The sequence below is a fragment of the Pteropus medius genome, unplaced genomic scaffold (genome assembly GCF_902729225.1).
Source record: "Pteropus medius unplaced genomic scaffold, Ma_sr-lr_union100, whole genome shotgun sequence".
In the NCBI taxonomy this organism is placed as follows: Eukaryota; Metazoa; Chordata; class Mammalia; order Chiroptera; family Pteropodidae; genus Pteropus; species Pteropus medius.
The window spans coordinates 1,677,923-1,705,032 of NW_024352947.1; the positions used below are offsets into that span (position 1 = coordinate 1,677,923).

At 48.7% G+C, this 27,110-nt stretch overlaps 1 protein-coding gene and 2 pseudogenes across 1 annotated transcript in view; 2 read left to right on the top strand and 1 right to left on the bottom strand.

Annotated features, from left to right (window-relative positions):
- Window positions 1-27,110, top strand: part of SLC35F3 (solute carrier family 35 member F3) — a 209,422-nt gene that overhangs the window by 35,017 nt on the left and 147,295 nt on the right. The gene's annotated exons all lie outside the window — the stretch shown is intronic.
- LOC120592565 (centrin-2-like) lies at window positions 6,798-10,187 on the bottom strand (annotated as a pseudogene).
- Window positions 24,669-24,787, top strand: LOC120592681 (uncharacterized; annotated as a pseudogene).

Here is a 27,110-nt window from a genome sequence, read left to right on the forward strand (position 1 = left end):
CACTCGGTGACACTTTGGCGGCATTGAGACCTCTCTTTCTACACCTAAAGCGTGGGGCCGCTCACGGCGGGGCCTCTCACACACCTGAATCTCTCCGCCCCTCATCTGACACCCCCTGCTGGAGCCTTTTGGGAAGGGGGCTCTAGGCGGCCACGGAGTGCGGGGTTTCGTGGGCTCACACAGTCCCCCGCGAGCAGTTTGGCCTGCACATTCAAGAGGTGACAGTCACATTTGCCTCATGCTGATGACGAGTCTAGAACCATGCTGGAGTGTCTCACTGTGAAGCGGGCAGTCGGTCACTTACTGGGACGCAGTAACTCGTTCTTGTCGCGGCAGCTGCGGGTGCCCTGGGCTGTGACCTCATGTTGTCTGGCGTTGCGTTGGCCCGACCCGCTGTGGCCCCACCCCGGGAGGAGGGCCCCCCACTTTTTAAAGCAGATTTCATTTGCTCTGGAGAACTGCAGCCCATGCCTCAGTAAATTTTTCCACTCTAGGGTGTTGCAAAGCATTTATTTATTCTGAAGCCTGGAATCAGTTTAATTGCTATGGAAAAAACTAAGTTCTTTGATGTTTTCATATGAAATCGTGTTTTTTGACTGAAAAAAAAAGAAAAAAAGAAAACCTTGCCTTCACACTGAAACGCCAGTCTCCACCGTCGGATGCGAAGTTTCGGGAGCGCGGGGTGTACCGTTTTCCGGGGCTGCCTTTGCGAAGTACAAAAATCCAGGTGGCGTGAGGTGCGGAACGGTGTCGCCTCATGCACTGGAGGCCGGAAGTCTGAACTCCAGGGGTGCAGGGCGCCCCCGAGACTCCGAGGGCGGGTCTGCGCCGGGCTGCCCTCCCAGCCCCCCGCGGGCTCCTTGGCTTGCGGGGGCAGCAGCCCCGTTCCGCCTCCCTCTTCGCGTGGCCTTCTCCCCGTGTCGCTGTGACTTCACGTGGCCGTCGTCTTACGTGGACACCAGGCGCGTTGGAGCCGGGACTGCTCTACTCCAGTGTGATCACATCTAAACTAATCACATCTGCAGTGACCTCTCTCCAGACAGGGTCGAAGCCTGAGGCCCTGGGGGCTGGGACCTCAACACATCCTTCCTGGGGACACCCTTCAATCGATAACACAGAGTCTGCACATGGCAGCCCAGCAAGACCTGTAAAACGTTGCCTAATTTTCCCTCGTTTTTGCACGTTGTGGTCTTGGGTTTTCAGGTGGCCGTGTGTGGCTGTGCCTGTTTTCTAGCCTCCTTCTGGAAGCTTCCGTCTTCCCTGACTGCTCTGTGATTTGGAGGCGCCGTAGGGAGGGCTGCCACTCAGCCGTCACAACTGGCACCGCCGTGGGGACCCAATGTGGTTTCTGTCAGGCGGCCTGGCTCCAGGTGGCAGAGACCGTCCTCACCTTCGCACTGTGTCGGCTCACCCTTCCTCCTTCCTTTCTTCTCCCTGGGTCCCTTCCTGCCTCTGTGGCCACCTCCTGTCCCCTCTGCTGGCGTCCTCCACGCTGTTTGACCGTGGGAGGAAGGTTAATGAGGTGAGGTTTCCTGTGCGTGCGGCTCCCCTGCTTCTTCGAAGAAAAACTCTTGCATAGAAACCACAGCTAATTAAGTACTGAGCGAGCGCGCAGCACAGGACATCAGGGACATCGGGCCTGGGGACAGAAGGGTGGCTCTCTTAGCAGCTCCGTCAACAGAGCCCCAGACAGCACTCACAGAGGTCGCGAATTCCAGAAATGGCCGGCCCAGGGCTGGTGCCACAGTTGCCAGCGGGCTCCGTGTGTCCTGGCTCTGCTCCACCGTCACCGATGCTGGCTTCCTGTCCGGTCGTCACATCCGTGCTGCCGGCAGGGAGGGGTGGGGAAGGGGGTCGCTCTCGGTCTCGGAGGTGGACTCCCCCACACATCTCTCCGGGCATCTGCCCGGGGCTTCTGCTTACTCACTGGACACGCTGTCTCTCAGGGAGGCCTGGAAATACGTGTCTAGTGGGCAGTTTGCCACATGTCAACGACACGGGGGTCCTTTAGTGAGGAGGCGGGGAGAGGGGATGACGGGCGGGTGCTGGTGGCCTCTCCACAGTCTGGCTCAGCCTCGTGATGGCCCCGGGACCAGTTGGAGCAGCACAGACGCTTTGTCTGCCATCTGCTGAGTGGACATCACCGTTTGCGCCCAGCGCTCTCCAGGGTGCTGAGAAAGGAAGCGTGGTCGGGAGACTCAGTGAGCTCCAAGAAGCGCCTCATCTCAGGGCTCCAGACAGAGAGATCTGTGGCCTTGGGGTGGGTCACACCTTGACTCTCACCTGTGTCTGATTTAGGTGAGATTCAGGTGCGGTCATGGGCTTAGAGTTGATGCTGGATGGGTTAAGACTTTTGGGCTTTTGCAGTGGGGTCGAATGTGTCTTACGTGTGAGAAAGAAAAGAATTTTGGGGGGACAAAGAGCAGAGTGTTATGGGCTGAATCGTGTCCCCCAAAATTCATATGTTGAAGTCCTAACCTCCAGGGCCGCAGAACGTGACTGTATTTAGAGACAGGGCCTTTAAAGGGGTGATTAAGTTAAAATGAGGTTATCGGGGTGGCCCTGGCCCAGCATGACTTATAAAAAGAAGAAACTCAGACACAGGCACAGAGGGCAGAGGTGGTTAAGACACAGGGAGACAACGGCCACCTGCGAGCCCAGGACAGGAGCCTCGGAAGAAACCAACCCTCTGACTCCTTGGTCTCAGATGTAGAGACTCCAGATCTGTGAGAAAGTAAATTTATGTTGCCGAAGCCACCTGCTCGGTGGTGTTTCGTCTGGGTGCCCTGGCAGAGTGACAGATTCTGGGCGATATTCGATTCCTGAGCTTGCACGATAATCGTTAGCGGGGCTTGCTCAAAGACGCTAAGAAAGCAGTCGGTTTGTTACTGTCTTTTTGGAAGTGGCCATGCTCTTCACTCGTTCAGAGGCGGAATGTCCCCATCCAGGGCATTGCCAAGCCCGGCTGCCTGACGATGACGTAGGAGCTGACGCTCAGAGCGTGACTGCTTAGCACACCCGAGCGGCCCTGATCTCCACGCTCCTGCTCCCAGCAAAGACTCTCCAGTTGCATGAAGAAAGAATCGGGTACCCAGAGAAGAGGTGACCCTTCCCACACTCGCCACGTCACAGTTCCCTCTGGCTGAAACGGAACCTCATTACAAAGAGGAGGGAGCCTTTCTGAGAGCTTTTGGCAAACAAAATCCGCACGTGGCACCTGGTGACAGCAGAAGAGACGGGGGCGCCTCTGCGCTCTGGTCTGTGCCACCTCCGCCTTCACACGTGTCACTGAATCCGCGCGGCAGCCGGTGACGAGCAGACCGTCTGCCCTTACAGGACAGGGGGACTCCGCTGGTTGGAGGGAGGGCGCAGGGCGTCGGAGCCTCAGTTCAGCCGCCACTTATTCTGCGCCCTTGGGGGCCATTTCAGACGCCAAAATCACCAACAAAACACACAAAAATGTGAAAAGGCGGCACCAAGGACATTGCCAACAGAACGCTTGTTTACGGCATGACGGCTGAAACAGGGCACAGGGTGGCCTTGTCCAGTCTCTGCGGGGACCTGAGTGGTGGGCGATTCAGATGTTTGTCACTCTGCACGTGCCCACAGGTGACCGTGAAACCGGCAGGTGTTGATGGTGAGGTGACGGATACATTTTAGTAAGTAGGTGGATTCATAAATACATAACCTATAAAGGATGAGGATTAATTATATTTTAATGCAATATTTTAAAAACCAAATTAATGCCAAAAAATCCACTATGAACAAAATAGAGCATTTTAAGCACCGCGAGCGTTGGTGCCACCGAGCTGTCCCCTCGCCCCACAGCCCAGCGTGACCCCTGAGACAGCCGGTGGCTCGGCCCTGACCACCTCCGGGTCCCCGCCAGGCCCTTTTTCCGGGGTTTCGATAGTGCCCCACCCTCACCCCGCATCACAGTTTATTATCCCAGAAAACCATGACGGGGTCCCCCGTAAGGGTGTCCTCAGGATTTGCGTGCCGCCTCCGGCCCCACGAGTGGAAGAGCTTGCGAACAACGCCCACGGGGGCTAATTGGCCCTCCCTGGATGTAAGCTGCAGTGCGACGAGCTGTGAGGTCGCCTGAGTACTTGGCCCCTGACCGCCTCTGCCTGCGGGTGCGGGTGCGGGTGCGGGTGCGGGTGCTGGCTGAACCCAAGCACGGCGCACCCTGAGGGACACACTGATTCTGCGACGCAGCCTCCATGCCCGGGCCCAGCCCCGCCAGCTTCCTGCTCGAGCCCCGACCTCCGCGGCCCGAGCTTAGCGCTCGCGCAGCAGCCTCGCCGCGGACGCCGCTTCCCTCTGAGCCGGCGGCGTCCTCCCCACGTCCATGCGGCTCGGCTGTCTCCGCCTTTCTCTTTGATAATTAAAGATGGGCGGGAAGATGCAGAAGGGGCACCGGAGGACCCGTGCACCCTTCACCTGGTTTCGCCACTGGCATCGTGCGTAACTAGCACAACGTCGCAGCCAGAAAGTGGACAGCGGCGTGATCCAGGACCTTACTGAGATGTCGCCAGTTCCGCATGTACGCGCGTGTGCGTGTGCGTGTGCACGAGTGTGTGCGTGTAGTCGAGATGCAGAACCGGTCCTTCACCGCAGCGGTCTCCCTCCAGCTACCCCACGTCATCACACCCACCCCGCCTCCCACCACCCCAGCCCCTGGTGATCACGACCTCTTCTCCACGTCTGATTTTGTCATTTCGCGGGTGCCATACAAGTGGAATCACATGAGACGTACCCTACGAGATGGGTTTCTTTCCCGCAGCAGGATGTCCAGGAGACCCTGCAGGTCGCTGTGTGTCGCAGGCTCGTTACCTTTTCCCGCTGCCTCGGCCCCCGTGGCCTGGCCGTGTCACACTCACTTGACCGTTCTCCTGTTCAAGAATGTTTGGATGTTTTCAGTTTGGGGTTATGAATAAATCTACTGTGAACATTCACGTACGGGGTTTTTTTATGTGGGCAGATTTTTTCTTTTCTTTAGAATAAATGCCGAGAAATGCAATTGCTGGTTTGTATGACAAGTGCATGTTTAGTTGTTTAAGCAACGGCCAAACTCTCTCCCGGAGTGGCATTTTACATCCCTGCCAGCCACGTGCGAGGGAACAGTGTCTCCGCATCCTTATCAGCATTTGGTGTAGTCACCGGTTTTGACGTTAGATGTTCTAACGGGTGTGTGGTAGTATCTTGGTTTTACTTTGCGTTTGCTGGTGGCAGATGGCGTTGACAGGTCCTTGCTGGCCACTCGCACATCCCCTTCGATAAAGTGCGTGTTCATCTCTTTTGTCCGTTGACTAATTGGATTATTAATTTTGTTTTACTGTTTAGTTTGAGAATGTTTTATACATTTTAGGTATGAGTCCTTTGTCAGATACCCACATTCATTTTTATTGAATACTGATCTGGGACATGGGGACTTTGCAGCAAACAGTGGCATCGTTCCTATTGTCCCTGCCTGCACAGACCACACACTGCAGGGAACAGGGAGTCACTGACGACCGTCTTCACCATTAAAGATGTTTAGCTGTGGTCATGAGGGGTCATGACCTGGGGGGCCAGGGAGTCCCGGAGCTGAAGCGGGAGGTGACTGAGAACACGTGTGACTGGGGCAGGTGGGCATGTTTTCGACAAAAGTATGATCAAGCCAAAAAGAGTCATGCTTATTCCTTTTATTACCTGATCGAACTGGGGAGCAAGGTGGTAATTTTCATTTAGAGCAGAGTGAGATTCTTTAATACCATCCCTCATACAAACGTTTGAAAGTGGATTCATTTCGCAGAACATCTGCAGCCTAATTCCATTTGTTCAACATGCCCACAGACGGTGGCGAGCTTCGGGAAAGCTCTGACGGTGCTATGCTCTGCTTCTTAAGACTTGGCCCTTCTTTTACAGATAGAATTACTCCCCACATGTCCTTTCTTAATCGCATCTTAATTTACACCCGATGTCAGGGTTGCTGACTGTGTACTTACCTCGCTCGCAGTCCTCACCCGCTGGCTCCTCTAGAAACCACTTCATCAACAGAATGCGAGAGAGTCGCTATCCAATATCCATAGCTTCAAATTAAAGTGAAAACCCCGCTGGTTTTCTCACTGCCGTAAGCAATAAATGAGGCCCATTTCTCTCAATCGAAATTCTAGAAGCCAATAAAAGAGCCCCAGGAGGGGAAGAGCTAAGCCTGCGTGCGTTTCCTTTAGAATCGGGAACTGTGCTTCTCGAACTGAGCAAAGACCACGTGGTCAGACACTCGGACACAACATAATCACGGCTGTGACAGAAAATTCAAGAAGCAGGGTGATCGTCCCCAAGGCATTGGCTTGCTCCTCACTGTGGCCCGGCGCACCCGGCATAGACCCCCCTCTGCCTCGCTCAGGGTGGTTACCTCTCTGCACTGTCATCAGGAGAAATTAGATCAAGGTCAGGCCCACAGGTGCCTGGTGGCAGTGACGTGACGTTCTTCTTCCTGACGTGGGGGGTTCAGATGGCCGTAGGACTCCTCTCTCGTGCTCCTAAGCTCGTCGCACTGTGAGCATCTCTGCCTCTGTCACCGCCGTCTGTCTGCAGACCTGGGCCAAGACCCCAAGAAGAGCAACACGTGTGTCGACGAGACGTTGGTGATGGCCGTGCTCCTGCTGCGGGGCCCACTCCGCGGCACGGGAAGCTGCCTCCGCTGGGAAACTGGAGGGCCCCTCGGTGACATGGGCATCTTGTACCCTGACTGCAGATGCACCTGCCCCTGTCCGAAATAACGCCGTTTACCAAACAGCGTGCGGCGTGGCTTACGGAGGACACTCGAGCAGACGAGACTCCGCAGTGTCCTCGTGCTCCGCGGGGGTCCTTTCTGTGATGGGAGTAAGTGTCACAGAAACCAGGCTCTATCCGAGCCTCCTCCACTGCTTGAATCCATATCGGCAGACTCTCAACAGCTTCCAAACTTAGAAATGTGGAAGATTGATTTAAGTCTTCATTTCCTTAAGACTCCATGTGGGTATGTCGTACTTTTGTGACCATTAAGAAAAAACTGTCACTCTGATCCTCGGACCCGCTTGAGACCCACACAGTGCTTTCTCCTCCTAGTTCTCATTATAATCGCTGCTTCATTGTGTAAGTTCATGAGGGTGCGTTTTCATGCAACCCTTCAGCACCCTGCCTTTCTGTAGACGTTCTGGGGGTGCTCTGTTAAGACTTTTAAGAGATTATGTTGGATACTTCTCTCAGTTGAAACCATCCATGAAAGCGGAAGGCAGAGAATTCTGGAACCACAGCTGCCCGCCAGTCTGTGGGCACAGACCCGACCGTCCCCAGAAAGCCAGTGGTCCTGCTGCTGGGGCTCCGTGCGGAGGCGGGGGCCCCGCCATCAGACCTTCTCGGCTGCCTGCTCAGCCCCTTCTTCTCCGGATAGCCGAGTGCCACAAATGCAGGCTCCGGAGCTGGGCTGTGTGGGTTAAAATTCTGCTGTCATTGCCTCCTGACTGTGCAACCTGAGGCAAGTCACTTAAACCTCTAAGGCCGAGTCCTGGCCCACAAATAGAGACTGTAGCCATAGCACCCTGATAGCACCCGCCTTGTAGGGCGGGCGGGGGTAGAAGTGAGTTCACGTTTGTAAGGTGCGTTGCAGGCACCGTGTGTGCAGGGTGTCGGCTCTCCGCCTCCATTCTGCCCTTCATATTCTTCTGTTTTTTTCTTTTGATTTAATGTTTGTTTTTATCAAAATAATACATGTACCTTAAGAAAAGCCAAACAGTTCTTTGAGGCTTGCGTGTTCTCCCCAACTTCTCTCCACCCCAGTTTCTCACTGGAGGGAGACTGCCGCTTTCAACTCTTGTCTTTTTTTGTTGTTGTTAATTATTTCCATTCTGAATATTTCTCCAGTTTTTAAAGTAACTGTTTAGTCTCCAGATACAGAAAACAAGGACTTATCTGTCATACACTCTACATCCTGTAGATAGTAAATCAACATCTATAGCTTAACTGATTTTTTATGTATATGTTTATTATATATGTAATTTCTATGTAAACTTTATATATATAAATTATACGTATATATTGTATATAAATATTTGTACATGTGTATATAAAATCATCCGTAGTATTGGTGAGTATATTTTCTTTCTTTTTTTCCCCTTGAACTTTGTAATTAAATAGTATTAACTGTTGCTCATTTTTTATTTGCTTCTTACAGATTGAGCCCACACTCTCCAACAAACACGAAAATCTCTCCTTGATGGGTTCAGACATCTAGGGCATCTATTGGTTTTACTTTTCTTCTTGGAGACATTGCTCCTGGAGGCCTCTGCTCTGTTCCAGTCTGGATGGTGTCTCTCCAGGCCTCCTGAGATTTTCCTCCATCATCACCATCATCATTACCATCATCATCATCATCATCATGATCATCATCATCATCACCATACCATCAGCTTCACCATCATCACCATCACCACCGCCACCACCACCCTGGGAGTTCCCTTTACTTGTCAATTCTGTATTGGATCCCATACAGAATTTCTGATTTCATTTTTTTTCTTTGTTTTCTTCCTTATTTTGTTGAGGCATGTCCTTTAGTAACTTATTGAGAAGTCATGTAAAATAGATTTTTATGAACCAGTATGTATGCAAATGCCTTTCAGCTAACCTCTTCTCGACTGACAGATTTGCTAAGTACAGAATTCTAGGTAGCAAATAATTTTCTCTCTGAATTTCGAAGGCATTCTGCGTAGTTTTCTAGTTTGATTACAGAGCCGCTGTAGAGAAGTCTGAAGCTATTCTGATTCTCATCCTTTGCTTTTGGTTTACGTTTTCTTTCTGGAAGTGTTTAGGATATTTCTTTTGTCTCGAAAGTCTGCTACTTGACACTTTACAGTAAAGTGACTTGGTAAAGGGACTTTCCAAGTTATTTTTCCTGGCCATTTGGTGGGCTCTTTCAATCTGGAAACTCATGTTATTTTAAATTTGGAAATATCTTAATAGTATTTCTTTGATAATTTTTTCCCTCAGTTTGTTTCTCTTTTCTTTTTGAGTTACTTATTACTCAGATACTGGATCTTCTGGATTAATTTTATAAGCTTCCTGCATTTTATCTCTTATTCTCCAAATATCTACTTTTAGGGCGATTTATCCAAATTTATTTTTTACTTTTATATTAATTTCTTTTCTCCCGATATCATACTTTTTATTTTTTAGTTTTATTTTTTTGCAAAATAAGAAAGGCTTTATTTTTAAGACAAAATGAATAGCTCAAACGCACATCCAAGTGTAAGTGAGAGAGTTCACTGGGTATTTTTTAAAGAGAATGCTGCACTTAGGTGTCCACTAAAACCAGAAGCATCGAAGAGATACCTGTTGTTTGTGGCGACCCAGGCGCATGTGCTTGTCTAAGAAGTCCGTCTGTGGTGGCACGAATGTGGGCGTGCACGACGAGAGTGAGGAGACACAGGCAGAACGGCAGGTGGGCGAAAGCTTTGAGACCCTTTGATGTGCTCTCGCTCTGCTTTGGGGAGCTAAAGTAACCAGCCGGTCCCCTCACAAAGAACTTTCCTGGCAAAGCTTGCTTTCAAAAATCTAACATAGATTTGAGGCTATTACTACAGCTATACAGGGAGGTCAGTGGGGAAAAAGCAGTTTGTGTTCTCAGAAACCAGGTTTTGCGCGGTGGCAGGCACCGGCCGTCGTCGCGTCGCCTGCGGTAGGAAAGGATGGAATGACCCGAGTGAAGGCGGGTCTTTTCCACGACGCTCAGGAACCCTTGCTCGTTGACGTCTCCATCCCCATCAGCTTCTTCGGTTACTTCCTGCAGCACGTTGTAGGTTTTTGAACGAAATTGTTCCAGTTTCATCGCCATCGAAGAGCTTGAAAGCTTTCCGGATTTCTCCTTTGGTATCTTTCTCAGACATTTTTCTGAGTCATCACGGTCAAAAAGTCATTTTTCCTGTCACTTCCTTATCAATTTTACGTATCATTTTCTCGATCTCTTCTTTCTTGGGTTCGAAGCCCAGTGTCCTCATTGCCACCTTAAATTCCTTAACATCTATAGTCCCAGTTCCGTCAGCATCGAAGAGCTCGAAAGCTTGCTGGGTTTCTTGCATCTGAGCTCCGGTGAGCTCCGGCCTAAGACTCATCCGTTTCCCCTGAGAAGTCAATGCCGCGTTTGCCTTCTTCAAGGTCGAGGCCATCGCCGACAGACACTGCCCGGTGTTGATACTTTTCTTTTAAAGAGCTCTTTCATATTGTCATTTCGGTTTCTTCCTATCTCTCAAAATCTTGAAGGTTACTAATTACAGAAATATTTTTTAAGTTTTCTTCTGCTTCCTGCATCGAGCCTGTTTCTTCCAAATTCCTTTCTTTGTTTGCTTGATTTGGTCTCGGTCTTTTACGTTAGAAATTTTTCTCGAATGTCTGATGATCTTTGCTGTCCATTCGTGTTTCAGACAGAGGTAGTAGGTGGCTGTGAGGAAGCTCCAAGCACGTGGATGGCATTTATCAAACGGTTGAGCCTCTCTCGAAGGTCTCTGGCTGGGGATTGGGAGCTTTCATCGAAGGACTCCAAATTGTTAGGAACTGGAGATCTTTTCTCTTGTTTAGGTCTGTTTTTCTAGAAAGCAATCGTCCAGTTCTTCACCTGAAAAATATGGACCTGGCTGCTACATTTTCAGAAAAAGAGTGGGAAGGAGGCTGAGCAGGGTCTTACCATTGGATATGTAAACTTGAACTTAATCTCTTACTTTTAGTTGAATAAGCCATTTTTGGGATCCCAGAGAGCTTGCCTGGCTGCACAACGCTCTCAGATCTAACTGCTTCTTATACAGACTGTCTGCCAGTCCCGTGTCGTCTGCTCCATCTGCACCCTCGCCTTCAGAAGTGCCCGTGCTAACGATGGCTGAGCTCTTCAGAGTGCTGTCACTCAAACATACTTGCTTCCTGGCTTACTTCCCTTCCAACACAGACACTGTCTCCATCCTCCACCCCGGGCACACCTTCGGCTTTCTGTGGCCTGCTAAGTCAGTTGCCATTTATCTGTCTGTTTTCCTGCTTCTAAAATGATACGGCTGACTTGACTGTTACGGGTTTCTCTCCTGTTCTCTCTGTCCTTCGGAGTGTTGTCCTTGTCATCCTTTTTCTATCATTTAAGTGAGATTTCCAGAGACACTGAGGTAAAGTGTGGGTTTACTCTGCCGGGCCTTATCAGAATCCTCCCCTTAATGTCCCGAGGAGAATTTGGGACACCTCTGCCCTTTGCCTGGCAGACTGTCAAAGCAGGGCATTTGCCGGTGAGGCTGCAGGGCATGGTGGTCTGGAGCAGTGGTCTCCAAGGACAGAAGTCACGTTCCAGGAGGCGTACAGACGATCCCTTGGTGTTAGGAAGACGTTAGAATTAATTACCATTTATGTTTTCAATCTAAAAAATAAAAAGAATGAAGCTTTGCTAACATATCAACTCCACGCTTGATGCTAGTTTGATACGTGTGTCAGGGCGGTGCTAGATCGCACGTGGTGCCCAGGACGCCCAACACCAGAGGAGCCCCGGGGTCCACGACGACGCGGGTGCACCGTGGGGCCTCATTCCTTCTCTTTTGGAATACTGAAATGTATTGCCCTGCGACAGTGCTACAAGTTTTCTTGATCTGGCTAATGTTATAAAAACAAGGCTGAGATTAAGCATATGTATTGTACTTCATAATGAGATGGAGAATTTCTGTGAAAGTGTTTTGTCCCATACTGACGTTGTCTGGTTATCTTATAACAAACTACGTAGAAACATTATTGAAATTAAGGATGTTATACGTTTATACATATGTCTTTTACAAAAAGGCAAACGATAGAAATTGTGACCTTCTCTGTTACAGTGGGGGCTACCAGCATGCTAAGGAGCAGATATTACAAACACAGTATGAGTAGTCAAGGAAAGAGTGATGTTTTAGTGAGAAAATAACATTTTTTGAAAGGACTTGGTGGTCTATCACAACCATTTTGAAACTAAATGTTTCGAAATGTTTCCAGTATTATGTGAATATTTTTGTTGAAAATAGCGTCACATATTAAACTCATCTTACATATTTGAAAAAAACTTGGAAACAAATTTTCTAACCAATGATATTCCAAAAGAAGAGTTTCAGAGGTTTTGAACCTATTCGTGAAAATACAAAAATATCTTACCTTTTGATTAGTTTGCAACTGAGTTCAAGACAAATGGAAATTTGCTAGCTGAATTAAAACAATCTTTTCCTATTTGGTGATGAGATCGGAAAATGAATACCATTATTTAATGAGAGCAAAGAATAGTGCATTTATCACTATATCTTTGCATCATGTAGTTTTTAGTCATGAGTGTCAGAGTAAACTTAATTTATAATCAGACGGATCATTATGTCATAAAGCAGTAAACCAAGATTTAAAAAATAATGATATATTATTCACAATATTAATGATAGCAAAAGATTGTACTGGTAATAAAATATTTAAATATTATTTATTTCATCTTTAGCTCTTTTGTCCTTTAAGACACGTATGTTTTAGCAGTTTGGGGCAGTATAGTACTCATCCGTTAATATATATAATTTATTTTTAAAAATGATATGCACATACTGAGAGGGCATACTGAAATTTTATTTTTGGTGTTAGAAGTGTTTGAACTAAATTAAAAAATGAAGACCACGAGTTTAAAGTCAAGAATTTGGAGGAGACTGACCTAGCTTCAAATCTCAGCTTTGTTCAAACTTACCAGCAATGTGAACGTGGGAAAATCAACATCCAATTTTCTGTTCACCCAAACAATATATACACAATATATTAAAGTGTTTAATTAAATGCCTAGAAACTAGTAACTGCTCAATAACTGGCATCAATTAGTAATTGTAAAGTGATGATGGTGGCAGTGGTGATGATGATGATGATGATGATGGGTGATGATGGTATCAGTGGTGGGGATGATGATGATGATGATGGATGATGTCATGGTCATGGTGATGATGATGATGATGATAATCTGCCATGTGGACTCATTGGTGGTAAAACAGCACATCCGTATTCCAGGTCCTTTCCAAAGCTCGTGTCTTGAACTCCCCGACACCCTCTTTTATCACAAGCTGAGTTGTGTTAGATAGTGTGGATCTGAGGAGAGATGACAAATGCTGGAATGAGTCTCGCTTTTCACCCTGCACTCCTGTGGAGAGCTGTGTCTTGCCTGGTTGGGAGCAGACCCTGCGGTGGGCTCAGATTCCTTCTCGAGGGAGCCACCATCAGGAGCTGCAGAATTGGTACCTGGCTGTCAGTCTCACCCAAAGAGTGGACTTTGCCACATTTATCAGCTCCCTCATATATAGAACATCTTGAAGGAACGGTTGTGTTTTTTTTCACTTATAGACTCTATGAATCTTTTAACTAATTATACTTCCTTCTTTGCTCTGGCCACCAGGAAGCTCCTCAACCAACATCATCTATATTTTAGAATTGTATAGGAGACTTTCAGTGTGCGTTTGGAGGAGTAAACCTTGCTTGTAGCTACTTTTTAAAAAAATATTATTACTATTTTCTCTTTGCTCTAATTCTATTAGCTATTTAATTCTATATTACTGTATTACATATTTTTATGAAATACTTCTCATTCTTTTTTTAGAACTAGGTTGAATAAAATAAAAATGTAACCCTGTTCATTCTCTGGAAATGAGGAAAAACTACTCTTCCCTTTAAATATCTAACAGCTGATTGTTAAAGCTTTTGTTTCACTGATAAGAACCAGGAACGTTGTGGAGAAATTTGTAAAGTTGGTTTGAAAACAGAGGTGGACGGTGGACCCACCGGACTGTGAGTGACCTGGATGCAGGAGGCCAGCATCTTTGGACAAGAATGTGAAAGGATGTCAGTGGGCCGAGGTGGGAGGGACGGTCCTCCACTTGCTTCCGTCAACACCGTTTGCCCCTTCGCACTAAGTAAGTTCAGTATTCATCGCTGTTTCCTTGGGTATGGTGCCCATATGTGACCGTCGGCCACGCACCGCTTACAAGAGCGCGTCTAGGTGGACAGCATGACAGGGTGACGGATAAGAGCAGCCTCTTAGAAGTCAGGGCATCTGGAGTGGGGCAGGGGTGGGAGTGGGGAGACGGGATGGAAGGTGGGCAGGTGGTTTGTCCAGTCCCCGTGGAAGTGCCCGAGAGCCGTTTCCGAGGACACCTGCTCTCCGTACCCTGGGGGCTTCCACTGATGCACTCATCACCCAGATGCACTTGGTGTGCCTGTGCCTCCTCTAATGGGTCATTTGCTGTTCACTGGGGCGTTCTTAGCTCCTTGAAGCCAGAAACTAATTTTGAATGGAAGAAAGACTATCCGAAGGGTACGGTTGGTTCTGTCCCCAAACCCACCAAACACGTTTGTGTGACTCGCAGTGACCACAACTTGGTTGGGCTCTCTGGACGGTGGCAGAGGGCAGACCCGCCTTGGGAAGAGGAATGAGTATGTTTAAGTTGAAGATCTTCCTTCTTCGACTTTGCGAGGAACTGGCTTTGAAGCCCCAATGTACTAGCTAAAGTCATGAGTTGGTTTATAATAGGTGGATCAGAAGTCTCTTGTAATCTGAAAGGCATCCTGTGGTGGTTTTTTCCCAGGCAAGTGGCCATTCTCACGTGATCATCAAGGTTTAGGGCTGAGGAAGCCTTTGCGAGGCCCTCTCTTCTAATACCCTTGTTTTGCGGATAAGAAAACAGAGACCCAGGCCCTAAGTGACTTGTGTAGGCTTGTATGGCTCAGCGGGACTGAGTTCAGACCAGAGCCAGCCTTTCAAAGGCTAGTCCAGTGTTCGTTCTCGAGAGCGCGCCACCTCCTGAAAACCTCTGTCCCCGGCCCCGCTGGCGTGGGGTCCATCTGCCTTGGGGACCCTGCCTCTGCTCCTGGCGTAGCCTCAGACCATAGAATTCATGGCTCTGCTGAAACCATGGTCCCTAATTGTACCTCTCGTGAAGTACACATGACTCACTGCCCAACCTGCTGCCTGCTGAAATGAATCAGAGTGAGCCATTTGGAGCGTTTTTCGTTGTTTGAAAAGACTGTCAGTTGCCTGGTTACCAGAGTGACAAATACAAAGTAATTGTGCTCTGTTATGGTCATGGGGGAAGAGTATTTAATTGTCACCATGAAGTCTGAGAAGTGGGGTCAAAGGCCACATCCCTGACAGATGTGCAACACTGGTCACCGTCGGTGGGTTTTTCCTGCCATTGTGTCTGCACATGTGCACTACACCGTGTGGAGACGGCCGGCGGAGCCGTTACTGGTGATCGTGTGAGTAAGAACGATGAGTAGCTTTACGAGCCCTTCTCTTGGGTCAGGCATGATGCTAAATGCATGATCTTTGACCCTTTATAAGAATATTTTGAGGCAGGTACTCTTATCATCCCCATTTTACAGATGAGGACACTGAGGATGAGGCAGGTCATCCTGAGGAAGGTGGCAGACTTCAGGAGGGGTGGGCGGAATTTTTAGTCAGGCTGACGTAACTCTGGAGCAGGGGCTTTCCCCCACAATGCTACTCAGCCTCTGTAAACACAGCAGGAAATGGTGTGGACGAATTAATCCTCCTGGAGAAGCACGTGGCCGTTTTCCAAATCCCTGGGCATGGGGAAATTGTCATCCAGAACAGAAGTGACCCCCTGACTCCTTCTTGGCTCCCATTTGAAGAGCCTGTTTGCCAAGGGGCCTCCTCAACTTCTTTTCCTATGATTCAGTGGAGTAGTCTCTCTGGGAGGCTTCCTGGCATAAATTCAAAAGTACTTAATGGGAATTAAGCGACTAGTTTGGAGACTGGGCTCAACCAGTGATTCCCATGTGACTTTGGAAAAGGTAGCTCTCTGGGCCTCAATTTCCTCGTGTCTGAAATGGGAGCTTTCAAAGAGGTGATTTCTGAGGCTCTTGTAGCTCTTAAAAAAAACTCACTGGATATAAAAGTGCGTTATTAGCTAATGGGAAGAATGTGGGCTCCGGAGAGATCTTGCTTGGGTTTGAGTCACTGCACCTTTGCTTTCCAGTTTTGTGTCCTCATGCAAATTCCTTCATTTCTACGAGCCTCGGATGTCACATTTGTAATTGGAATGGCCTACCTCACAGAGTCATCGGGAGGAGTAAACAAGCTAGTGTGTAAGTCACATAGTACAATACCAGGCTCACATAAATGCCCGGTATTAATCATCATTATTAATGGATGATATGGGGGTAAGAATAGTCTAGAACTTAATACTAAGAATATATCTGAAATGCCCATATACACGTTTCATTGGTGGGACAGCCAGATATAGTTACAGAGGTTCATGGCCTGAGGATTTCCAATGCTTCTGTGAGAATGGAGAGGCTTGGGGGGAAGGAGGAGGAGGGAGAGCCGGACAGGGGGTAACGTGTGACCAAAGCTATGGGCACAGGAGGGTGGAAGCCCTGGATGAGGTGGAGGAGGTTTTTTATTAAAAGAGGTATGGGCGATGCCTGGGCATCTTCTGATTGCTGATCTGTGGTGGGGTCACTGCTTAGATCTGTGATGAAGTCTGCCAGGCCGTGTCCATCCATGTTCCTTTTAAACACTTTTGATGCCCTGAGGATGGAGGCTTTTCTTGGACAAGTCTCAAGGTGTCAGCAACAGAAAGGAAGGGGACGTCAAGGTCCCCTGCTGGTCCCTGGTAAACCGCACTGTCGGACAGCAAGTGCCCCAGCTTCTCCGATTCCAGGCGTCCTGGGAGGGGCCGTGGGTGTCACCACATCCCCCCACCCAGCCAGGAGGTCGTGCAGGCAGGTGGGACCCGCTCCTCACTCGGCCCAGCGTCTGCAGGCTCTTGGTAAGCCCCCAGGCTGGCCGGATCTCCGGCCTCTCTTTCCGGGCTCTTCGGGGATGGCAGAGCCCGCGAGAAGAGCGAGGGAATGGCGTTGTCCACGTCTGCGCTATCCTCGTGGCTGCTCGCACTGTCCTGACCGAGTGGCCACATCCTCCCCTGTGGGCACTCCGCGGTGTGTCGTGCTTGAGCAGGTGGGGCATTTTATCAATAGTACTGTGTGTGCGCGCGCGCGCGCGCGCACGGACGCACGCACGCGCACGCGCGCACACGCCGTCCCGGCGCTCCGCCGCTCGAGTGTAGTTGGAAGGCCAGTCAGTTCCGCTGAGCGGAGGCGAACGAGGAGGGCTCAGGGGGAAACGAAGACTCGGGGGGCTTCGTGGGCTCCCTGGCGCGCTCACACTGGCGGTCACAACGTCCCTTCCGGGAACGTGCCCCTCCCCGCCCGTCCACGCCCGCACGGCCACAGCGCTGACCAGCGGTCAGCCCTGGAGTCAGGCAGAGAAGCCGCTGCTTCCCGCGGGCGCGCCTGGCACCCGCTCCTGAGAAGGCGTCGCCTCGTGTCACCGCCACGTAGCACGTCACGTGAGCGCGGCCCCGCCGTCGGCACGGCAGAGCGAGGGGCCGTCCGCAGCTGCGTGGCGGTCAGCGGCTCAGCCGTGTGGAGGTGAAGTCCAGGGACAGTTCTGAGGGGAGCCTCGCGGAGTCGTCCCTCGTCGCGCGTGCTCGAGACGCGCCGAGCGGGCTGTCGCGTGACCGACGTCGGAGGCAGAGGGAGCCCGGTCTCCGCAGCCGCTCCAGGCCGGCAGCCACGGCCTTCAGCGTGCGCGCCTGCTGTCCTGCTGTCCCACGGGTGAGGGGCAGGTGCGGGGCGACATTAAGATCCCCGGGGACCCCGCGGCCGGCCGCCTCGATGCCTCCGCCACGCCCCGCCCACGTCGCCGCTTCCCAGGACGCCTGCTCCTCTGGCCCTCGGCCCTGTTCCCGCGTCGCGCGTGACCTGTCTTCCGAGAGGCGACTCTGCTGTCACCGGCCCTCGGAGCCCGTCTGCGTCTCCCGCCGTCCCAGGGAGCTCCTTTCCCGCGTGGGCGCCGTTCCTTCTTCCACCGTAAGATGGTTTTTTTTTTTCCTAATGTGCCTTCACTTCCTTTGTTTATTTTGTAAAATTTCATAAGAGTCCGGGGTGGGAGTGAACAACTGCTAACCTGCTCGTATTTGCTTCAGTTCTTTTTTTCGCTAAAAAACTAAAGCGCGAAGGATAGATTTATGTATCCGTAATCAACATATGCTATTGTTCTGTGTCTTTAAATTTTGATGGCTCACAGTAGAAACATTGTTCTGCGATTGAATTCTCCCTCGGTGTTTCGATTTTATGGTCTGCCCGAGCCGACAGAGGTAGTTTTGGGTCCATGATTTCAGTTGCCCGGGCGATATTCCATCTACGTTTCAGTCACCCTCTCGAAGTTGCCCCTCATGCCCCCGTATATTTCGGATGTCTGTGTTTCGTCATCTGTGTTGCAGATATGACAACATCTAATTATAATGGATGTATTCTTCCTTCCTCTGCCAGGCGGGAGACGCCTTCAGGGCAAAACTCACGTTTGACTTCGGTTTGTGTCCTCACACTTAGTATTATTCCCGATGGAGAACAGATGCAAAAAATTGTTTGCTGAAATAATGCAGTAAGCGGGGCGGAATATGGCGGGGGAGGAGGGGGAGGGACCTTGGAAGGAGATGCGGCCCCTGACTAGGGCCGAGACTTTCAGTTTAGGGAAGTATTTTTTCCAGGACACCACGTGAGGCCGCAGAGCAATGCCATCTGAACGAGCTGTGTGCAGTGAGGAGAGTCTGCCTGCATCGCCTGGTTCAGCAGCCACTAGCCACGTGTGACTTCTGAGCACTCACAGTGTGGCGAGTTTTAACGAGACCCTGAATTTTAATTATTATTAAAATTAATTCATTTTAGATTTCATTAAAATTAATTTTAATGAGTTTAAATAGTCACATATAGCTAGTGGCTACTGTATTGGAGAGTTTTCGAGACAGGATTTAAAGAAATGTCTAATCAGAGAAACTATGATAATTGGGTAGGTGGTGAAGTCATATGAAAGTAGAGAATAGAATGTTGTTGCCAGGGGTCAGGGGCTGAAGGGGTAGAGGAGAGAATGGTCAAAGGGTACAAACGTCCAGCTGTCAGATGAGTGAGTGCTGGAGAGCTAAGGTGCGTACAGCATGGTGATTATGGTACACTGCGCTGCGTGCTTGAAATTTGCTTAAAGAATGGATCTTAAGTGTTCTCATCACACACACCCAGAGGTAACTCTATGAGGTGATGTGATTAGCTGGCTTGTGGTAATCATTTCACAATACACACGTACAGCAAAACGTTGCCTTCTATATTTTAAATATATGTGGTTTTTATTTGTCACATATCGATAAAGTTGGGAAAATGAAGTTTAAAGAAATTTAAAAGTAACGTCTAATATCTGCTGATAGTGGAAAACACTGTGTTTTGTTAATATGTCTAAATGACCATTTTTCAAATTATGAAAGATGAGTAATTTAACAAATGTTTAGCAAGTTTCAGCCTATTGAGTGCGACACAGAATGCGGCCTGTGAAGCCTGCACTGTAGGATCACGGACAGTTAATTAGGGCAGTTGTGCAAAGCCTTTCAGCCTCGTGCTCATTTACGATGCAGCCATTGGTCTTCTCGCTATTCCATTATCACTGTACAGTAGGCACTCGACATGTGGATCTGACTTTCAGTTCTTGGCCTCAAGCCTGGAGAGGAAAGACAGATGGGACAGATGCAACTCATGGCACCCCCTGTATCTAAGCTGTTCGGGGACAAGTTGGGGTAGCTCTGCTTTTCCCACCTGGTCCTATTTCCCCACCAACGCAGAATACACTAAAGCAGGGGTTCCCAACCCCCAAACCACAGACCGGTACCAGTCCGTAGCCTGTTAGAAACGGGGCCACACAGCAGGAGGTGAGCGGCAGTTGAGCGAGCAAGGCTTCATCTGTATCTGCAGCCGCTTCCCAGTGCTGACATCACCGCCTCAGCTCCACCTGAGATCATCAGGCGTTAGATTTTCATAGGAATGCTGGTCCCTGGTTCCAAAAAGGTTGGGGACTGCTGCGCTAAAGGATGTTTTAGCTCCAGTTCTGAATGATCATTCATGGCAGAGCTTCTGAACACTCTCCCTCTTCTTGGCCTTCTCTTTCAAGGATTTCCAGACTTGTCACCCTGCGTTCCTCTTTGCTGCCCTGTCCGTCTATGAGGCACGTTGTGAGAGCAGTTCCCCAGAGCAGCTGTGATCATGCTCCTCTGATCATGCTGCGCCACATCCCTCCGGAGCTTCTTAACTCTTAGAGGCCGAAGCCTAGATTCCTCGAGTCATCGCTTGGTGCCATCCCAGGCTGGCTTCCGCTTTTTCATATGCAGACTCTGCTCCGTAGCTCAGCCATTCTGTTTGATGTCTCTTCAGCACAGCCTCAGCATTCCTGCATCATGCCTTTGCTGGCTCTGTTCCCTGATGACAATGTTTGCCCAGCTCAGGCTGCCACCCTCCTGTCTCTCCTGCCTACTGAGACTGTCCTCCTGAACCCAGCCTCTGCCGCGCAGGGACCGAGCCCTGCGCTCCTGTCCTGTGCTTGTTCAGACCTCCATTTGTATGTTTGTACTGCCTTACAGAGGGTTTTTTTTGCATACATTTCCTTTCCAGACTAAAATCTATGAAGACAGGGTTGGTGTCTTTGTCTCTGCATCTCTTGCAAAACCCTTTGTTTATAAAATTGCAAAATATATCTCCTTAATTATAGAAACTCTAATCTCTATGTATCAAGGGCATTGAAGATTTTAAAACATGAACATTCGCAGTGAATGACAGAGGTTCTAACTCAGCAAAGAACTCATGTGTGCAAGTGGGAGAAACCAGGGGCTGCTTTTCATTTTGTTGGTGAAAAACAGCTTCTTGCTCCCAGTTTAATAAACATGTATGTAGTTAATCAGGGTTGCAGTCCAACTCAGAAACTAAAGATGGAATTTAAGTCTTCACCTTTCACTTTGATTTTGCTTGAGATTTAGGTTTGGTGTTATTAAGACAGAAATAGCTTACTCTTGTTCTCAGTTTTAGGCAATGGCAGGGGACATGTGGCTGGGCGGCAGGGTATTTGATGCTGACATCCTGTGTGTGGCCTGCTACTGGGTGCCACAGGGTATTATTAAGATAGACAGGGGTCACCCGTCACTTGACACAGGAGACGGTTTGATAAGCCATCGCTGTACACGAGGAATGCTATAGATTTCTGGGTTAGACTACGAAAGCATCTGTCGAGTGCCCCTCTGTGTCGAGAGCAGTAACGGAACTGAAGCTGGGGGAGATCCGAGTTCACTGCTAATGGAAATTTTAAAATCCAGCTGTTTCTGATTTTCGCAGTGGAGAAGTGAGTTAGCACATTATCAAGCTGCTACATGAAGCTGCGCAGCTGGCCCTCTGTGAGAGTCTGAGTGGACAGGCCAGAGGGGTGAGGAATTGTGGGGAGACGCTTCCTTTATTCGGCCTGCTCAGTGCCCCGCCGGCTGTCACTGTGATTGGCATCAAGGAGAGATGGCAGCTCCTGTGCGACAGTGACACTGACATCTCCCTCAAGGTCTAGTACTTAAATTTAGGGAGAGAAGGAGAAGAAACAAATCTTAAGCCAGGAGACAAAAGGACTGGATGCTTGTCAGTTGGCTTCTTGAAAATAGAGCACAGACTGGGGAGTTGGGCCCTGAAATCTGTGTGGCCTCATGACAAAGCCCCGGATAGAACCATCTTCTTTCCAGGACGATGGCTGCGGTTGGGCTGCTGGGTCAGGATGAGCAGCAAGGAAGGGGTCTCCCAGCCTCAGAGTACTTGGCTTTCAGAGGGATATTCATGCTCGTGACACATCAAGGCTTTAAATTAGTTTGCGAACATTTTTCTTACTATAACTGGCAAAGCCAACAATGCAGGGGGCATCTCTCCCCTCAGACACGACTTGATAAATGAGCTCTGGAAAATGGAGGTGGGGCCGCGGTGCCTTCTGTTCGTTAATTCACGTGCTGCAAGTGTCCGAGATTGGATTTCCGATGTTGAATGAATGGCTCTTGTCATTGTGGCCAGTCATGCCACCGGAGTATTCATCTGTGTTGTGCTTTATGAGACTCCAGCTGTTTCCACCTAAGTAGCCCCTCTGTCTCGTCATAATGACCCTGTGGCTTACGGGGGCGTGTCAGGAGGATGGCCGATGCAGTGGAGGTAGCAGTACTGTCGCTAGTCAACTTTTTCTAGGTCCCAAAGTTTAAGAAAATTTTCCCATTCAGTGGAAAAGAAAAGAGTTCAGTGAGCAAGATGGCAGAACCATAGGCTGATGACACTGTGCACTGCTGCGTGTGTCTGAAGCTTCCTGAGTGACTCCTCTGATGTCCCATCTTGGGGATGACGGGCTCCGAATGATTGTCCGTGTCGGTGCATCCGTCGCCGGCCCCGCCAGCTGTCATCTCTGCAGGCTTGGTAAGGTTGGTGGAGGGGTGCAAACCGGCTACACCCACGTGCTCACTCCAAGTGCTTGAAAAGCACGCGTTGACTCATCTGGTGGGGAGGCAGCGCTCTGGCCGGGACGAGCTGTGCTGCTGGCCACAGGGTTTCAGCCTGTCAGTGACGTCCCTGCGTGAAAAGATAGGCTCGCGTCTCTCCACTCTACGTTATGTAAATAAGCTTTTTATTTTAGACTAGTTTTCCGTTTACAGGAAAATTGTGTAGTGTACAGAGTTCCCGTACACCCTGCTGTTAACACCATATGTTAGTACAGCACATTGCTCACAGTTAATGTACCGGTGTGGATGCCATATTATTAATTTAAGTCCACACTTTATTCGTTTCCTTAGTTTTTTCCCGAGGTCCTTCTCTAGGACCCCATCCAGGACACCACATTACTTTCAGTCATCGTGTCTCCTTAGGCTCCTCTGGGCTGTGACAGTTTCTCAGACTTACCTTGTTTTTGGTGACCTGGACAGTTTTGGGGAGTGCTGGGCAGGGATTCTGTAGACTGCCCCTCGGTTGAGATCTTTGTGATGTTTTCTTCATGATTAGACTGGGGTTATGGTTTTGGAGAAGACCCCAGAGGCCATTTTTGTCACATCATGTCCAGAGTACATGCCGCCAGCAGGACTCAGCACTGTGGGTGCTGGACTTGACCACCGGGCTGAGGGAAGAGGGAAAAGTTCCCCTTCTCCCCTCTTTCCACCCTGTCCTCTTTGGAAGGATGTCACTGTGGGCTTGGCTCACACCTAAGGGGGTTGTCTACCCAAGTCATTTGGAATTCTTCTGCAGGAGAGAATCATCTCTCCTCCCGTTGACTTGTTTGGTCATTTACACTCGGCACTGTGAACTTGTTGATGTTTGTCCATACTTTGGGTTACAGTCTAGCACTATCCTTTTGCTTGCTCAAATTGTCTCAGCTTCTTCCGATGGCTCTCTGTCATAGCCCCCTTGTCACTGTGGTTTACCCCCGTCGCCATGTGTGACACTTTTGTCATTGTTTTGAGCACTTTCTTACTTCCTGGTCCTACAAGATGCTCCAGGCACATTTTGTACGTTTCCCGCCCCAGTCCTGGAATCGGTCATTTCTCCAAGGAGCCCTGGTTCCTTTGGTCGGAGAATGGTATTAGAAACCCAGGTGCGTCTCCATTTCTAACAATAAAATATTTCCGAGGAATGAAGAATAAAGCATATGAAATATTATGACATTTGCTTTTATAGTCTGTCTAGGCTTCAAGGGACCATGAAGAACATTTAATCTAGTCCAGCCGTCTTCACATTAGAACCTGAGGCCAGGTTGTGTCACTGTTACAGAGTGTTCCCGAAGTTGGTGGAAGAGCAGAGGAATTAGTTTTATTTTTTTGCAATGGGAGAACATGGCCCATTGATTGATGGCCTTCCCAACAGCTGGGAAAGAACAAATAATTCAATAATTAGGATTTCCCAATGAGTGAGCCTTATGAAACTAAGTAAAATTAGAGTTTGTGTACAACCAATATACATCTCTTCCAGTGAATTAAAGACCTAAACATAAAAAATTTCAAATTTATTAGAAAAAATTTTGCAGGATATCTATACAACCGTGGAATGGGAACATTTTCTTAAACAAAACACAGAAAAAAAGGGCAACATGCATAAAGGCAAATATCATTAAATATAACTACATCAGCATTTAAAACTTCTATATCACAAAAGACAACATGAAACCCATTAAAGCCTGGTGTAATGGAAGAATTATGAAGAACTTTTATGCATGAATAATGAAAGGATAAACCAAAAAATGAAAAAATAAGAAATGTAAGCATTCAGTTCACAAAAGAGGAAACTCAGAATGGACAGTTAATGAAATGACATTCAACCTCACTAATAACTGAGTGAGTGCAAATTAAAATCCTAATGAAGTATTAGGATTTCACATTCATCAGCTTGTCAAAGAATTTAGCAATATAAGAAAAGAGCTGATGAGGTCAGAGAAAGCAATGCCTTCCACTACTGATGGGAAGATGGCCTTGGCCACGGGGGCAGATGATCGACAGAACCAGTAGCCTGTAGCTGTGCTTTCCTTATGTCCCAGAAACTTAGCCCTCTGTCGTCTGTCTTCAAAGAATGCAGACATAGAGTCACATAGGTATGATGAGTTAGAATGTTCTTATGTCATTACGACAGCAGAAACTTAGAGACAACCTAATGCCATCAGTAGAAGAATGGATAAAATGTAGAAGATGCTTGTAAACAGCGTTCAAAAGGAATGACTGTGCCCTGTCTTTTTATTTATTTTTTATCGGCAGGTCTACAGCCATGCCAACCTGAACAAGCCCGATCCTGTCTGATCTCGGATGCTTAGCGGGGTCGGGCCTGGTTAGTACTTGGATGGGAGACCACCTAGGAAGACCAGGTGCTATAGGCGTAAAAAATTAAAAATAAGGGATTGTAAGCTGACAAGGTCCTTGTAATCTGAGGTCAACCAAGGGTTGCTTCGCCTAAAAAAAAATTTTCTATCTGCATTTCAGAATAGGTGTATCTCAGAAGTATTTCTCTATTAAACAAACAAACAAACAAACAACAAGTTGCAGGATGACATGCATAGTAACTGTAAATGTAATGAAACAGAAGAATGTGGTATGTTTTCTATGCGTATCCAAATTCATATGGATTTAAAAGTGCTTGTAAGAGGTGGGTAATAACACTCAAACTATCATAATGTTGGTTATCATTGGAGATGGTAAAAAACAGTGGTATCGGGGGTGAGAAGCAAAATATATTAAAGTGGTCTTATTTTTAGTGAGGAAAATAGATCCCTGTATTAATGGTGAAGTCAAAACTTAATCGTGAAAAGAAAGAAAATTTTTTCAGAAAGAAATTATAGAAAAAGGAAAAAAATGCAAATCTTAACTCCTAACAATGGAAATGTGTTTTTCTAACCAAAGAGCTGCCATTTATTGCTGAAGCGAGAATAGCTTTTTTGGTTAAAATCAGATAATTTTCTGGTAAAATGCACCTGTTTCATGCCCACAGTGCATGAGTCACTGTCACTTTCTTCCTTATGTTCAAGTGGCTTTTCTGTCTCATAGTTCCTGAATTATCTGTCACTTACAAATTTACAACTTGTTCAATATGCTACCGCATATCAATCAGAGAAGCAGTAATCTTTAGATTAAAGAAAGGAATATTTAGGGAGATTAAGGTATTTTTTTAGTCTTCATTAAAAGAATAAAATAGAATTGAAAGTCCCAGAAATCTTTGAAAAAAGTTTTAAAGGCAAATTTGTATTCCTCGTTGCTTCCTCCAAGCCTGGAGTGGCACCTCAAGAGGTCAGCCACCTCAGGGTCCTACAACACTAAGCCCAGACCACCCGGGACATTTTGCAGATCTCTGTGAATGAAGACAGGTCAGCATGTTCTGAGATGAAACGAGGAATAATAATAGAAAAGCAAATTTTTCCTTAATTATCATCTGAATCACATGGTGAAACCATTTTCTTGAGTTCTGCCTCCTATGGTGTATTTCCTAGAATCGAAGGGATTTGGAGGACCCCTGAGAGATTGCCATGCCAACACCCGAGGCCCCTGGAGGCTCAGGGACTTGGCACCATCAGTCAGAAGCAGAACACATTGCTACTTAAGTTGCCTCATTTACAGGTGCTCCTGTGCCTGGAGGGCTGTTCCTTGCCTCCTGCAGATCTGTCTTATTTGCTCATCAGGTGAAACGAAAATAAAGCAGTTGATGTGGCTGCTGCTGGTATGATAACAATTTGATCTTGGTGCTGGTGGCATTAGTGGCGATGGGGCGAGCAGGGAGCATTTTAAAAATCTCCTCTGGGACGACTGGGCAACACGCATGTTCATCTACAGGAAGATGCTAACCTGGGTGCATAGCGAAGTGGTCGCCAAATGCAACAGCATCTCAGTGGGCAGGAGGAGGCCTCCCCGCCGGCTTCTCGGAGTGGGAGTTATGGGGATCACACTTCTCATCTCCGAAGCCCTGAGCCAGGAAAGCAGATGGAGGCCAGGTCACCGAGTGCGGCTCGGTTGTCCCTGTGGGGGCACTGAGGAGCAGCGCAGGCAGAGCGCCGGCTGGAAGACAGGACACCGGGACACTCAGCCTGGCACTGCCGCCAACACAGTCTCCTTTGGGCACATTTTTGGACCACGCCGTCTCTGGGAGACGGTCACACTGGCTGAGACGACGTCTGTGGTCTTTCCCGCGTGGCATTCTCGGACGACCACTGATTCTGTAAGGCTCGGGATGCCCTCTGTACTTCGGACGAGAAGGAGTGGGAGCATTTTCCTGGTTCTTCTCTTGGGTTCGAGATACAGGAGGAGTTTAGACCTACTGGCGCCAGCCCCTTCTCTCCTCCAGTCCCGAGCTCGGGACCCCAGATAACCCTCTTCTGGGGACCAGGCGGTCAGACACAGAACCTTATAAACACAGCTGTACTTGCTAAGCGGGCAGTGAGACGTGAGCCTCCCTGAAAATCTAGGCGATACGGGGATTCGTGCTGCTTCATCGGTTTCTGGTCACCGAGAGTAGTCTCCGTGGGCCTGTGCTCGTCACACTCGAGGAGTGTATGTGCCCCCCTGAAATGGGAAGAGTCTCCTGAACACACTCTCGGTCAGTGTACACCTGAGAGGTACGCGTGGCTACCCCGCAGAGCTGTTTGCTTTCTCTGCGCAGTCCAAGGTGCGTGATGGTGATGCAGTTTCCCTCCTTTACGTAAGCTGCCAAAGCAG